General features: G+C 38.5%; 1 protein-coding gene across 1 annotated transcript in view; it reads left to right on the forward strand.

Annotated features, from left to right (window-relative positions):
• Positions 1 to 15,815, forward strand: part of LOC131245176 (GDSL esterase/lipase At4g10955-like) — a 68,014-nt gene that overhangs the window by 29,849 nt on the left and 22,350 nt on the right. The gene's annotated exons all lie outside the window — the stretch shown is intronic.

Here is a 15,815-nt window from a genome sequence, read left to right on the forward strand (position 1 = left end):
GGGTTTTTTTTTTTTTTTGTTCCGGAACGGCTCGTGGCTTTTCAAATTTGAAAGACTTTAAAACATTAATTTCAAAACAAAAAACAAAAACCTAATATCTCTCCTTCTCACCCGCTCGCTCACTCCCGACTCTCCCTCTCGATCTCTCTCCCACTCCGTCACTCTCGATCTCTCTCCCTTTCTCTCGCTTCCTCACCCTCGATTCCCTCCCTCTCGATCTCTGTTCCTCTCTCTCTCTCCCGCTCCGTAAACAAAAGGAAACAGAAACCCTTTTCCTTTTTAACCCTAAAACTCCCATTCAAAAGCATCTTCAATGCCGATTCATTCCGGGATCGGAGGAATTTTTGTTGGAGAATCTCAACAAGATGACGAAAAGCTCGCTGAAACCCTTGAAATTCATTACCAATCAAAGACTTTTGGGTTTATTTCGGACCTTTTAAAGACCGGAATTGTCGATCCGCAATCCAACTATCGAGGATCTTCTGAAAATCCTTGGAAGGTGCCGAAATTTACTCTCTCAAACATATCCAAAAGAAAAAAGGTATTCTCATTATTATTATTATTATTATTTTTTTTGGGATTTTCCAGTATTTATGTTGGATATCTACTCGATTTTGTCCCCGATAATCACCGAAAATGTTGACAATTTCGCCATTTTATCGAAAAATCGAAAAAAAAAATTGGCAAAATCTTGCCATTATCCGATAGAGATTCGAAAATTTGGGGGTTTTTGGTTTCACTGAGCCAGCGATAGTGATATTACTGGAGATCTACCTTACCGACTGATGGTGCTCATGCCAAATGAATTCAACACCAGAATGCAGGAAAATGGCGGAGAGGATTGGCATAAGATTCAACATATACCCTCAATCAAAATAAAACAGTGAGCTATCAAAGGCCTGTGAATTTGGTTGCTTGTTTCTTCCACCAAGGGAAACGCATGGAAGGGCAAATTCAGCATCTCTACAAAAGCGGGTGAGTTTTTCTTTCTTCTTTCGTTTATTTCCCTCATCTTGATTAGCTCTAGGCAATACCGTCTCCTGCAAATCATGCATGTTAGTTGTTGGTGAAAATGGCCTGACCAAGAATGTCTGAGGCCATTGCTTCAACTACCTATGAATTGGCCTACATGAATATATGTGTGATTGGATAAGTGGCATCAGTCTGATTGCTCCCTGTTGATAGCGAACTTTTGACCATTTTGGCTTCCAGCTTGAGGGCCACCATTCAAATAGCAAGAATGAGCTTGCCGGTGCTATTTTCGGACTCTTTTCTATCTGGGAAAGGGTCCACTAGAGCAATGGTTATGATCATCTAAGCATGCAGCCACATGGGCCGCTCTTAACATGCACTATCTTTTCTTTGAATGCTTAAGGATGTATTGAGATTTGAATATCTCAAGCCTTCACAATCCAACCGCTTTACATGCCGTCACATGTGCCTAGATAGAAAACAAGTGCAAGATCTTAGCTGTCCATCTCTGTCAATGCGTGGCTCAGTAATCAGTCAGGTGTAGCAGTTGATCCATCAGGTGACCTATAGTGTGCAAAACAAATGAACAGATAAAACATGTCTATATGCACAGGTGGAATCAGAAAACAGTAGAATGCATCAGGAAACCAATTTTCTTTGGCTAAACATGGAGGGTTATATATATATATATATATATATATATATATATATATATATATATATATATATATATATATATATAAGGCTTTTCTTGCTTTGAGAATAGTATACAAACAATTTAAAGATTCATGTCATATGTGAGCTTCCCTTTGTTTCATGTGCTGCCTAGAGTAGAAGAGTGGAGGAATGTTATGATTATTGGCATAACAGATTGCTGGCTGTTGGATTTTAATGGATGTCAATGCACTAGCCTTTATATTTACTTCTGTTGCATCTGTGAAGAAATTTTATGGCTTGGACTTCAAGGAAATAAAGGTGCACCGGAATTGAGATTCTTTATTCTTGATTTGGTAGCGTCATTTTTACTCAGACCTGATATCATATTTAATTTGGTGAAGTGTGCCAAATAACTTTCTTTCAAAGGATGCATCTTATATTTTCTTTGTTTTTAGCTTGCTTTTATATGTTTCCCGGAAACTTTGAACGTATGCTATTGCTATGCATCTAAAAGGAATGCAGCCAACAAGTTGATTAATTTTTTCCCTTTAACTTTATTTTGTAAGGTTGTTGAGCATTCATACTTTTACTGGGGGTCATATTCAATCCATCAACAACAAGTTTCGGTTGGTTGTACCTTTGGTAGATCCTACTGTTTTTTTGAATATCTAGCAGCTTTGGCGGTGTGACATTTGTTTATTCTGGATGTTCCATTTTGTCTAGTATATTTTTTCACTCTCGCTTTTCAGCCTTACAACCTTGTTTCCCATTGTAATTGCTGCCTCTGATACCAAATATTTGTATGTGCTCAACCAATCTAGCACGAGACCGATACTTGTACTGGGTATTTTTTAGGACATTTGCTTGATATTTTTTAATTGAATCTTATTGTATTACTTTTTGTTTTGCTTTCTCGCTTTTTCTGTTTTGCAGTCGTGACATTTTTCATTACATTATTGTCCTTGTATATGTACGGATGTAGATGCTATATAATCAATGCATGTATAAATATTGCAAACATTAACAATTTGATTGATGCTAAGTTGTAACAGCATATATAGAAGACTAATAGTATTGAAAGTTTTGTCCATGGCTGCTCCTGTTACATATAGAAGAGATGTCATAAGAAGCTCCCAAAACAGTGGAACTACTAACATATGAAGACTATTAATATGAATATCGATAATGGGCTTTAATTAAAGTTTAGTGGCTGCATAACGTCAGCATGTAGAATGACTATAGATCTTTTTTCCCCCATCCCATCTCATAGTTCTATGAGTTCCATTAATGTAGTTTCTATATCTGTTACTTCTTTGTGCTACCTCTATACTAGAAAATTTTGGATTCTTTTATATACTACCAAATTTATTTTTTGGTTTAAGACATGAAGGTGAAGGATATTAACTTATTTTTTATTTCGTGTCTGGATTGTTGTTATTATTGTTGTTGGTCTCTTCTATACACCTGTTACAAGTCTGACATTTTATTAGTGTACATGCATGCTACTTCAGGAATTGTCGGTCAATTTAGTTTTGGAAATTGATCTTTGCATTAATGCAATAGAAATAGTATACTGATTTTAGTTGGCTTAAATACTAAAGTGTTGTTGGCACAATGGCAATTTGCCGAGGTTACCAGTTTCTTTGTTGGTTTCCCTCCATTTCCCTATTGCCTAAATTACAATTGTCATCTCTTGGGCGCTCCATGTTGGTTGATTTTTCCATTCCGTCAACGAGCATCGTGCCATGAGCCAACATTTCTGTCTGAGCTTATGCTTCTTAATGACATCAATTTGCTTGATTTGGCATCATTCTTTTCCCATGAATATATGACCCTCAATATTATATTAATGCATTAGAAATATTGTACTGATTTAAGTTGGACATACAAAATTTACATTAGACATTCGAAATTTGCATTAATATAATACAAATATTGTACTGATTTAAGTTGGCTTAAATGTTAAAATGCTATTAACACAATGGTAGCTTTGCTGAGGTGACCAGTTTCTTTGTTGGTTTTCCTCTTTTTCCTTGTTGCCTAAATTATAATTTTCATGGCTTTGGCGTTGCACGCTGAATGAATGATCTTGATTGTGATTTGGGTTTTGTTTACTTGTTTTGGATTGATGGCTTTATTCTATTGTTCCCAAAAATCAAGAAATTGTTTCTGATTTCCACTGTTTTACTACTAATGACCTTCATCCATTTCTTCTTGAACTTTTAGAAATTTAGTTAATTAAGTCTTATTCCTTTTTCGTATAGACTTCTTTGGTAAGCTGAATTTGTGGTTAGTATGGATGTGCAGGTCTAATGGACTTCAGTTGGTGACTGACACTTTTCCACTTCAAATTTTGAGCTATTGACAATTAATGCATTTTTTTTTTTTTTCTTTTTGAATAATTGTGGTTGTGGTTGGGATTGGATTTTTTATTTTTCTTATTTTTTTGAATAATTCCTTACCAAGTAGAATGTAAAATTTTGAAGTATGTTCATTCTTCCTTAGCTTACTTGTATGAGTATCCTTGAAAATTGATTTTATTTATCATCATTTAGTTAAGGTGGATGGGTAGATATGATGTAGACCAAGTGGAACTCACTTATCTGAAGGCCAAGTGGATACTAAGTTTTGTCATGTTATGGAGAAAAGAAGTTCTAAGCCGATTAAACTGTTTCTTCTAAGATTGATATGTATAGTCACTTGCAAAAATTACATCATTGTACCTTGAATCAAGCTTGCTCTTCTTTTTTACTCTTCTTCTATATTTACAAATTGCAGCTGGAAGATCCAAAGGATCAGAGCCTTCCAAGCAAATGTAAGGGAGCTGTTATGGCTTCAATCTTTCAGTATGAGTTCATGATTTGAGTGCAACTTACCTATTATATATGTATGTATGTATGCGTATGAAATGTAGGGATGTAAGTTGTCATGGTCATGCATAAAATCATTTTGACTCATTTCTTCTTGGAAATGAAGTGGAAATGACTAAATCCTCTCTCTACATGTGAAACTGTGGTCTTGTTCTCATCCAAACAATCTGGATATGCATTGCATTGGCAATATTTCTACCTGTAAAAGCCTGGTTTGGGTTGTACCAAAGGTCCAAAACATGTTGTTCCTGAGTTTCACAAACAATCCAATTACCCTTGATTTTGCAGCTAACCAAACTTCAAGGTGAAAAATTAGGCTGATTTCATAGAGCACAAACTGCTACAGTTTTGTTCTGTTATGGTAGGTGGTCAATACTCAACTGCTATTATATCCTTAGTTCTGTGATTTTGCCTATGCTCTTGAGTACCATAAGACACCAATGCCCTTGAATTTCAAAGATGACCACCATTCCTTCTCAGCTCTTGGTTTGAGCGAATGGGCTGCACATTTTGTAAAAGTTTGCATGCAACTCTAACATTCGATTCTTTATGCTACATGATATTCTGCTAGTTGAAATCCACAGCTTACTGATTGTAAATGGATCTAACTTGCAAAATGTGAAAAGGAGACGTTGCAAGATTGAGTTAACTGAAGAAGAGAAACTAATCTCATCTTTTATATTAAATTCAATAGGAATTAAAAATGCTAGAGTCATTTATCCATCGAAGTAAATCCACGCCCTACTTGGATACGAGGAATCTGTGGAAAAGAATTCTTTTTGCAGAAAACTACTGCTGTTTTTTGTTTACACTGTTTGGATTGTAAAAGAGTTTATGTGTAGGTGTGGTTGCGGATGTTCTCCATCGAGTAGCATAATTTTGATATTTACAACCAATGTGGATGTTTCCAACACAATGAAAATGGCCATTTGGTAATATTCTGCAGATCTAATGCAGTTTGGCTGTATTCCTCTTTCATCTTTGTATTTGACAGTATTTCCTTAGTTTCATTTGTTGAACCTCTTCTTTTACAGGAGAGGCTTATCTGAATTAGAAATACATTTTCTTGAGGAACTATTCAGCTTAATTTTTGGCTGCAAGTTCCTTTATACTTTTTTTTTTTTTTGGTAGCATCTTTTTAAGTTTAGAGTCATGAATTCATTATTAGAATATGGGATAACTGTTTCAGTTTTCCAGAATTCTGATGAAAACTTTCTGTATGTTAATTAATTGTGCCATATCTTCAGATTAACCTAGAGACAAAATTGTATAATTCTTTTATAGCAAAAATTAAATTTCTCAGATTCCTAACCTTGTCATCTTTTTGGCTGCCACATGACTGATAAATTGAGTAGAAGTTTTCTCGAGTATAATTCTTTTACAACAAAAATTAAATTTCTCAGATTCCTAAGCTAGTCATCTTTATTTATTGCCGCATGACTGAAAAATATGAGCAGAAGTTTTCCCGGGGCTCAATGTGAACATGGCATGTTCCCATTCAACCCCTCTTGATGATTGGTCCTGATCTATTAAGTTGTGTAACATGTTGGCACGTGTTCCATCGTTCACATCACCTGTCTCTCCTTGAGTTGTACATTGTACATTGGTGGTTGACATGCAGACAGGCAATCTCACACGTGCCTGTCTAGCTATGCAAAAGATGGGCCCACCCTTGGGATCTGGGAGGAGATGTAGATTGGCCGATTACTTAGTCCTTATAATTTATGACATGATGGGATTTGACTGGCTAAGTGAAAAGTATGTTTGAAGGTTGTTGATGATAGCATTCAATCAAACATGAGTTAAAAAAATAAAACAAATCTAAATCTTAAATTGACTATGATATAACATTTGAGTGCTTACTATCAAAATTTATTTTATTTTTTTTAAATGTTATAAGAGTTTTAGATCAAGCTAATATGTGTGTTTTTCTTTCTTTCATTCAAGAAGTTAGATGGTAAATAAATATTATAATAGGTCTTAGGGAGTTTTTAATAGTGGACATTCAATCAATACTATTTTCCTATAATGCGGTCCACCTATGATATAGATCTACATTATTATCAAGCCCTGCAATAAGATGACAAAATGGTTGGCCGGCATGGATAAAATACATACATCATAGTGGGCCCATGGAGCTTTGACACAAGCTAGCTGGCTGGTGTTAGGTCCCAAGCCAAACCGCGTCGTGACTGACTTTGAGACCAACTAGCTGCCATGTGGATAAAACAAGTACATCACGGTGGGCCCTACATAACCGTGGCTGATCTCTAGGCAATTAATGGTCGGCCGAGATTGAGTGGCCCAGTCAAATCCCACCAGGGTTCAACTCAAGACGTGCAAGGTGATGGTCATAATGCAGAGGGCATTTTGGTCATAATGTCCGCAATGTGTGGTAGGTGGAAGTTAGTCGCTTCACGTTGACAAAAGCAGACGACGAGGTCTGACCGTTGGTTGGTCTACTCGAGCCATTCTCGGAGGAGAGCTTCAGCATGTGAATCTCAATACACATGACAACGTGGCATATGCATTATATCTCATCCATGTAACAGATATACTACCATGTAAAAATACAATTCTGCAAATTCCCGTTTGATAAACTCATTGAGTGGTCCACACATCTATGCTGATTATAGACCGATCAATTTTCGTCAAAATCATACATTTTCCTATGAAATTTTTTCCAATATGATGAGTGGATTACAAAGGAAAACATTAAAATTATCATATACGCACACACACACACACACATTATCAGTGGCTCGGATCTCATACACGTCTGCCGAGATGACATGTGATACGATCACCTCTTCACTGTCTACTCGCACAAATACCCTTTAATGACCGCGAGTCACGTGGAAGATTCGTTCTGCATCTGTTGCGACGGTCTACATGGTCAGATGATTTGAACCATTCATTTTTCCTCACTGCTGAAGATAAGATAGTTTCTAACCATCACGCTTCATTCATGATCCCAACCTTTGATTTTTAGATCTGTATGAGAGACGTAAAAATCTTCTTTTCATTTCTCTAAATGCATATATTGATGGACAAGATCATCCATTCAGTTTAAGTTTTTTAATGTGTACTTTATATAGTAGGATTAACAAGATGGACGGTTAAGATCATCTAAATACACACCACGTGGGTCATAGAAGGCAGCTATAGAGTTGTATCCTGAGTCGCGACAGAGGCAAAAGGCGAACTGGCGAGAAGCAGCCTAGATGTTTCTCACGAAGTTTCGTTACGAACTCTAAAGCGGTCAATTCATTGTCCGACCCACGCGAGCAAAATTTTAAAGTGCATTAGCATATTATGTGAAAAAAATTAAAATATGTAGAAGATCTGACCCGTTTCTAAGTTTATATTCGCGGTTTATATTCTATTTACAAAATATATGGAAATTACAAGATCAGGTGGACCACAAATATATAATTTGAACAATTGTGTATTCTTTTATTTCATTTGTTTTGTATGGTTTACTCTCACCTAGTAATGATTTGGGATTTCTTTTTTAGATTTCACATTCTTATTCTTGAAGTCACCTGAGGAACGGATCCGATCTTTCAAAAGTGTATCTCGTCCACGTGCGAGGCGATTCAATTCCCAAGTGCAATCTAGCGACTGCAAACACCCTTCTCACATTCGTTCCACCAAAATGGCATTTCAAAACATCTTTTATTTCAATGGAAACTCATATATATATATATATAAAAGAATATAGCGCCTGTATCGTAGGTTACAATACCACCAAGTTTTTCCGCCAACATTTCACATGCATGGAAAATTCAATATGTGAAAAAAGGTGGACCACACCATTCCAAAATTTACAAAATATCAAAGTGTAACTATTCAACTAATCCATGTAACCCTATAATCCCGTCGAATTAGAACAAGGTATATGAAGACCCGCCTGATAGCTGAACATAGGAGAATTCTTCTTCCTCATCCATGTAGTTCATTTCAGTTGTGTAGACTCCGCCATTACCTGCATCTACAACAGAATCTAGTTCGTGTTTTAAAACACCATCCCAGGTGGGAATGAGTAGTTAATTCAGTGGAACTATAAAGCAAAGGTTAACATGTTATTAATTCAATCAAGCAGTAATGATAAAATAATACATCAATCCTAACTACTCTTATTAATGCAGAGATAATATGCGGAAATGATGCATACCCTTTCCTGCACTCCCTCAGCGATACCATCTCACGGTCGCGCATGGCAACTCGCACTATGCACTTCCTTGCCAAAGCACATCCTAAATAACCTTACTCAGTGCCCTACCAACTGGAGCGTTATTTTCGAAGGAAGTCCGGATCAGACGGCTCACCCCAGCCCACGCTGGGACCACAGCCAGGCTGCAACTGGGTGTTAGATGCAATGCGATTCATGGTCGTGTTAGCCAAGTAATTTATTAAGCTTATTCATATAGCAGATTCGGGAAGCTAAGGTACTTCCCTTTATATCACTTACTCAAAAAATGATCCATCTAGGGTCGTCAATCCTAGTTAATCACATACGATAGGCAAGTTGTAGGGCATCACCCCTAATGAAAGCAGTGGATAAGCAAGTTCAATTGATTATACTCGAGGTTACTTCACCAACGCCCTACCAACTGGAGTGTTATTTTCGAAGGGGGTCCGGATCAGACGATACACCCCAATCCACGCTAGGACCGCAGCTAAGCTGCGCTAGGGTAGGCCGACAGCTCGAATACAGTGTCTCATACTACCGTATTCGGCTCACAAGTTTTGAGTTATTCACTGGTCACTACGGGGAGGCTCGTCACCCCAACGTAGGTTGACAGCTCGACCACGGTGTCTCATACCACCATGCCCGGCTCATGAGTCTTAGTGGATCGTGGTACCATAGTTGAACGAGCTTTACATTGGTAAGTGGTACCTTAGATTCAAGCAATAGCATCTATACATAGTAAACACACAATAGGTCAATCGGTTTATTAGACAAGTTCGACTGGTACGAGTGTACGTTGAATTAATCGACATGGAGCGCATAAGCACTCCACGTGCCCTAACCACTATTGACAATCATCGTACGACTCGGATTCACTGAACGCATCAAATGTGACGAGACTGGTTCCAACACTCAATAGGAATTGTTACCGATTGCCTGGACTATATAATAGTCCCAATCATACTCAAATGCAGCATGTGGAGACATGTGATAATCATATAAGCATTTAACAAACAATCCAAGTACAACACTTATTTGAGTATTTTATCAATATATTGAACATGCTATCAAACATTTTAATTCATCCATAAATTGCATAGTTAAAATTAAGATTACATTAAGAAAATTTTACATGTAGATAAGGTAATTAGAATCCCATCTCAATACTCTTAATAAATGCAATTCATCAATAACTTCTCATTCAAACATTTTATCAAACACTTAAACTACACCTTACTAATTACATAGACTAATTTAGTTACGACATGCATTATAGCAATTCATTACACAACATCGGTTATAACACATATAACATACATAGATCTTAGATTAGAAATTATGACAAGCACAAATCAAGATTTCACACTCATTCAAACATTTTATCAAACACTTAGGTTACACATTACTACATACATAGACTAAATTAGTTACGGCATATATTGTGGCCAATCCTTTCACAAGGAGATTGTCATACATACAACAAACATGAATTCTAGGTTAATAGTCAGGGCAAGCACAAATCATGATTTCAAGTTCATTCAAACATTTCAACAAACACATAAAATGCATATTTGTCCAACATAGTTCATACATGTATAATATATGAAAAACATCGTAACTAAGATCATATGACAGCAATCAAGTCAGACATAAATTATTAGCTAACATTGAAAGCCTTGAAAACTATAACCTAAATGTTTATATTCCGAACCTTTCGCCGATACGCCAATTACAAACTCGATTCGTACACCACGTCTTTGTCTACGGCACAATGGCTACATAATCATTGAAATAGGTTAGCTATTTCACCGATTCCTCTATTTGGATTCCTAAAACAGATTAGGGTTAAGATTTCTTATCCAAAATGAATTTGGATTCGCGGTGTAGCAACACGGGAGAGATGATTCGGCAATGGAGTGGTGGGAATGAATCCCAGCAACTCTCTCTCTCTCTCTCTCTCTCTCTCTCTCTCTCTCTCTCTCTCTCTCTCTCTCTTCTCCTCACTCTTTCCTCCTCTTTTCTCTCTTCTCTCTCCTAAAGTTAGGAGAAATTCGTATGGGAGAGGAGAGGTGGGTTTAAGGTCCTTATATAGGCCCAGAAGTGATGTCAATGACCCCAGGGCCATGGTATACTTAGGTTATAGCCAAGGGGCATCTCTTTCGGGCTAATAGAGCTCATCTGGGGGTCCATTACCTACATATGGTCCAGAGAAAGTTCCCTGACAATGGATCTATGTCAGGTTAAGATTTCGATCTGATTGGATTTGTAGATCAACCGTGGAAGACCAGTTTCAGTTCAACGGCTATCGTCACTCGATCAAGGCTACAAGTACACTGACATGTGTAGGAAAAATTCTCTGATCCAAAGGTGTAGTTGGGTTAGAATCTGATGTTCTAAAACCTTAAATTTGGCCTGCAAGTGAATGGCCCAAATCACTTAAGTTTGAGTTCCTTTTCTAAAAATATTCGCGTTTCTCACACACTTCGCTCCATGTTCAAGTTGTGCGTTTCTAGATACTATTTGGACTCGATTCCCGCGATGGTTATCAAGCCCAGTAAGGCGGCCATAATTGTATAGTTTCGCACTAATCGGATTTTCGATGCACGGTGCAGGTCCGATACGGAGTTTCAATGTGCTCCCGAGAGCAACTGGGTTTTGAGACTGATCTTAGGTTTCTAGGTAATATTGGGTTAACGATTCTAATGGTTTTGGGTCTTGCAGTTCATATAAAAAGTAGTTCGAGCTAATTTCACTGATTATTTACTTTAGTACTTAATTAATTTTCGTCTACTTTCTAAAGGATTCGGTCCTTAGTGATTTCTGCCTGAGGTGGTACTCGAGTCTTTGTATGAATTTTTTCGAAGCATTACACTAAGTTACGCATCTAAAATGAGTTGGAAAAACTAGAGGTGGGCAAAATGGACTCGATCCAGCGGATCCGACCCGATTCGAACAGAACTGATGGCCTGGATCGGTCAGGTTAGGGTAGGATCGATCAGATCCGAATGACAATTGGATCAGATTCGGGTAAGTAGCGAATCTGACCGAACCGGACTGAAATCCGATCCATTTGGATCCGATCCGATTCGATCTGGACCGCACCGGGTGTAGTAACTAGTAAATTTCAAGTTTACCCCTCCCTGTATCTCATATTAGTAAGTGGATCCTACAAATTTTTTAATGGTGAAAATCATTATCTCTGCTTCTATTTATGGTGTGGTCCAGATGATCTTTGGATATGATTCATTTTTTGGGTAATGCTCTAAAATGATCTCTGAAAATAGATGAACGGTGTAGATATAATAAATACATCACTCTAAGGCTCATGTAACTTTGATCTCCTTTGAACCATTCGTACAACTCGGAGCTCGAGGAGCGTCAGTGCTCGTCTTCGAGCAACACGTACCTATAGCAGCTGTATAGCTGTTGTTAGCTATGTCTAGAGAGTGGGAAGCGGATTGCGTACTGAGTAACTCAGTATGCTAAGCATACTGAGTAAACTCTGTGGGATCCACCGTGATTTATCTATTTGATCTACACTGTCCATCCATTTTAAAAGTTAATTTCATTTCCATATGCCAAAAATAAAGTATATATAAAGATCAAATAGACTACACCACATGAAATAATGTGAAATGAGTGTCTACCATTGAAAATTTCTAGGGGCCACCAAAGTTTTGGATCAAGCTGATATTTTATCTTTCCCTTCATCCGAGTATTTTTGATCTTAGGAGCATGTTGGATGACAAATAAATATCACTGTGGGCACTAGAAATATTTCAACGATCGAAATCATTATTCCCACTGTTTCCAGTGGTATGGTTCACTTGAGCTTTGTATATCCTTCAATTTTAGCCTCAACGTATAAAATTAGCTAAAACAACGTATGGACGGATCGAATAAATCACATACATTCAAGGTGGGCCCAAATGAGTTTACTTAGTACGATAAAAGCGTACTAAGTAACTCAGTACGCAATCCTATTTCCAGAGAGTGCTCGTCTTAGAGCGACACGTACCTAGAGCAGCTATATAGGTGTTAGCTAGCTATGAAGCTTCTTCATGAAGTCATATAGTAGGTATAAGCTTTAACTCAGTACGCAATCCTATTTCCAGAGAGTGCTCGTCTTAGAGCGACACGTACCTAGAGCAGCTATATAGGTGTTAGCTAGCTATGAAGCTTCTTCATGAAGTCATATAGTAGGTATAAGCTTCTTCAAGAAGATACGTAGCTGACGTGAGATTTACGGTTTTATCCCACTGAGTAAACTATGTAGGGCCCGTCTTGAATTTTTTTGGTTTATCCACACCGTTCATCAGTTTTTCCATATCAATTTAGGGGTTAATACTAAATTTTAAGTATATTCAATAATCAAGTAGATCACACCATAGAAAATAATGAGAATAATAATTTCCACGCCGTTGAAAAAAATGAACGATCCGAACCTTATCCAATCCGATCTGACTCGATTTTCCTGATCGAGTCGGACTCGGATCGGTTCAAGCCAGCAAAAGATTGGATCGAATCGAGTAAGATGGCCCGGACTTATTACCTGATCGAATCGAGTTCGGGTTTGACCCTGCAAATTTCAAACCGAATCGGGTTGGGCCCAATCCGATCCGACTTGGTCCGATGCCCAGCTCTAGGAAAAACTGATGGACGGTATGAATATAAAACATATACATCATGTTGGGGCCCACAACCAGGGATTGTTACCCGCCTAATCCGCGCAAGTAAGTATCAGCGCCAGGCTTTTATTTTGAAAAATCGGAATGTAGGGTCGTCTCGTAAAGTTCGGTGGTGTAAGACCATTACGATCACCCTCGCGTGTCAGAACCGGACGCGGATTTCCTGCGAAAGGACGCGGATTTCCTGCGCAAGAATGCTGGGTGGGGCCCACCGAGATATTTTGGAGAAATAAACTCCGTTCATCCGTTTTAGGAGATCATTTTAGGACACGTGACCAAAAATTAGGTGGATCCAAAACTCAAGCGAGCCACAAGAGAGGAAACAATGGGGATTCGGTGAGCACCGTTGAAACGTTCTTATGGACATGAAAGTTTTGTATCAGGATATTTTTTCGGTTCTTTCACTTTATACTATTGAGATTGACCTTATAAACGGTTTGGATGGCCCATAGACATTAGAATGGAGCCCAGGAAGGTTTCAACAGTACAAATTTCTTTCCCCAAATTCCCACTTGTGTGACTCAATTGAGTTGTGGATCCAACTCATTTTTAATCAAACGTCCTAAAATGAGCTATAAAAACGTATGGACGGGGTGGATTGATCAAAAACATCTCGATGGGCCCCACCAAGCATTCTTGCGCAGGAAGTTCCTGCAAAAGGCTTTCGCAGGAAATCCGCGTCCGTCATAACCAATTGGAACGTGCCACGTGTTTGCGTCAGAGCGCGCCATCTTCCACGGTCGCTGATGGCAACGGTTAAGTCTGCCACGTCGAGGAATGTCTTTAAAGGCGACACGTGGGGCGATCTTATATGATGACACGTACGGATTTTATATTATTTGTTAATCCCGACCTTATATTATATTACATTATCCCCTTTCCAAGGCAAGTTTTATTCTATGCGCTGCCGGAGTATAACTATCCATAAGCGTGCACAAGTTATTTTTAAGTGGCGGACAGTTTCTTCTATCTAAACCGTCCAAATCATGGGACTGACACCTCCATCAATAACAATAATAAGGTATCCATGAATTAGAGTTAGGATTGGCCTACCTGATTTTGGACTGTAAAGTGTCTACAATCTGATAGTTTACACAATCTTGAACTAATGCATGTGACATAATATTTCTAAGTGCCTGTGTATTAAGCCTCATATTTCGCCATAGCATTTAACTCCTTTAAAAAGGTGTAAATCATACATGGTTGACTTGAGCTGACTAGTTTTCCCAAACAACAACTAAAATGGCCATTTAAACCAACACGGATTGCCTACAAAAAAGCCTTTAGCAAGAACTTGGGAAGGTCGGTGGGACAGACCGTGATGCTGGTGCTCGTGAGAAATTCACACCCTTCCGTGACATAGGATCCAAAACTCAAGTGTGCTATGGCAAGAATGAGTGTATCACTGTTGAAACATTTGTGGGGCTACAGAAATTTTGGATCAAGTGAATAATTTTGTGTTTTTCGATCCATCCTAGTAGAAATAACCTTATGAATGGTATAGATGACACATAAATATCACGGTGGACTCAGGGAGGTTTCAACGGTGGGTATTTTTTAGCCGGTCGTGTGGTCCACTTCTCGATCAACAGGTCCACCCAGCTCTAAAACAAAAAAAACCAGATGCTTCTGCTTTACTCGCAGTTCTTTGCTCCTGTTAATGAAATACAATCTGCAGAGGCCTGTCCTAACATTATTTAACAAAACAGATGGACTGTTGGATTTCTTGCAAACATCACAGTGGGCCCCATATGGCTTCCTCCATGGTATTATCTTTTCCACCATAAAGATCGAAACCAATCTGATCTGCTCACTAAGTGGGCCACACTTGAATGTAAAGTCGGGTTAACGGTTCCATTGATTCCAACATTGTGGCCCACATGATGAGCGAATGATACCTATAATTGGGACGGTGTTCCCAACCTTAAATCTGATGGGCCCACTGGAGATGGACATACATATATGGTCGGACTGAAGCAATTCCCTAATCTACTTAAACGTGAACCACTCCTCTCTCTTTCTGGGATGGCATGCATAGGAAGTTTCCATGCAATGGGCTCCAAGAAATGATAAAGCAATTCGTGGGAGGAGAGTTTCGTGTGGTGAATCTCAACATGCCAAGGTGGCATGTGGCAAACATGTGCGAGATCCGGGCCATCTATCGAGTGGGGCTCAACGTGAACATGGCATGCTCCCATTCGACCCCTCCTGATGATTGGTCCTGATCTATTAAGCGTGTGACATGTTGGCACGTGTTCCACCGTTCACATCACCAATCTCTCGAGTTGTGCATTGTACATTGGTGGTTCACATGCAAACATGCAATCTCACACGTGCCTGTCTAGCTATGCAAAAGATGGGCTCACCCTTCGGATCTTCAAGATTACTTAGTCCTTATAATTTCTGACATTATGCGATTTAGTTGGCTAAGCG

Source organism: Magnolia sinica, chromosome 5, assembly GCF_029962835.1.
Source record: "Magnolia sinica isolate HGM2019 chromosome 5, MsV1, whole genome shotgun sequence".
In the NCBI taxonomy this organism is placed as follows: domain Eukaryota; kingdom Viridiplantae; phylum Streptophyta; class Magnoliopsida; order Magnoliales; family Magnoliaceae; genus Magnolia; species Magnolia sinica.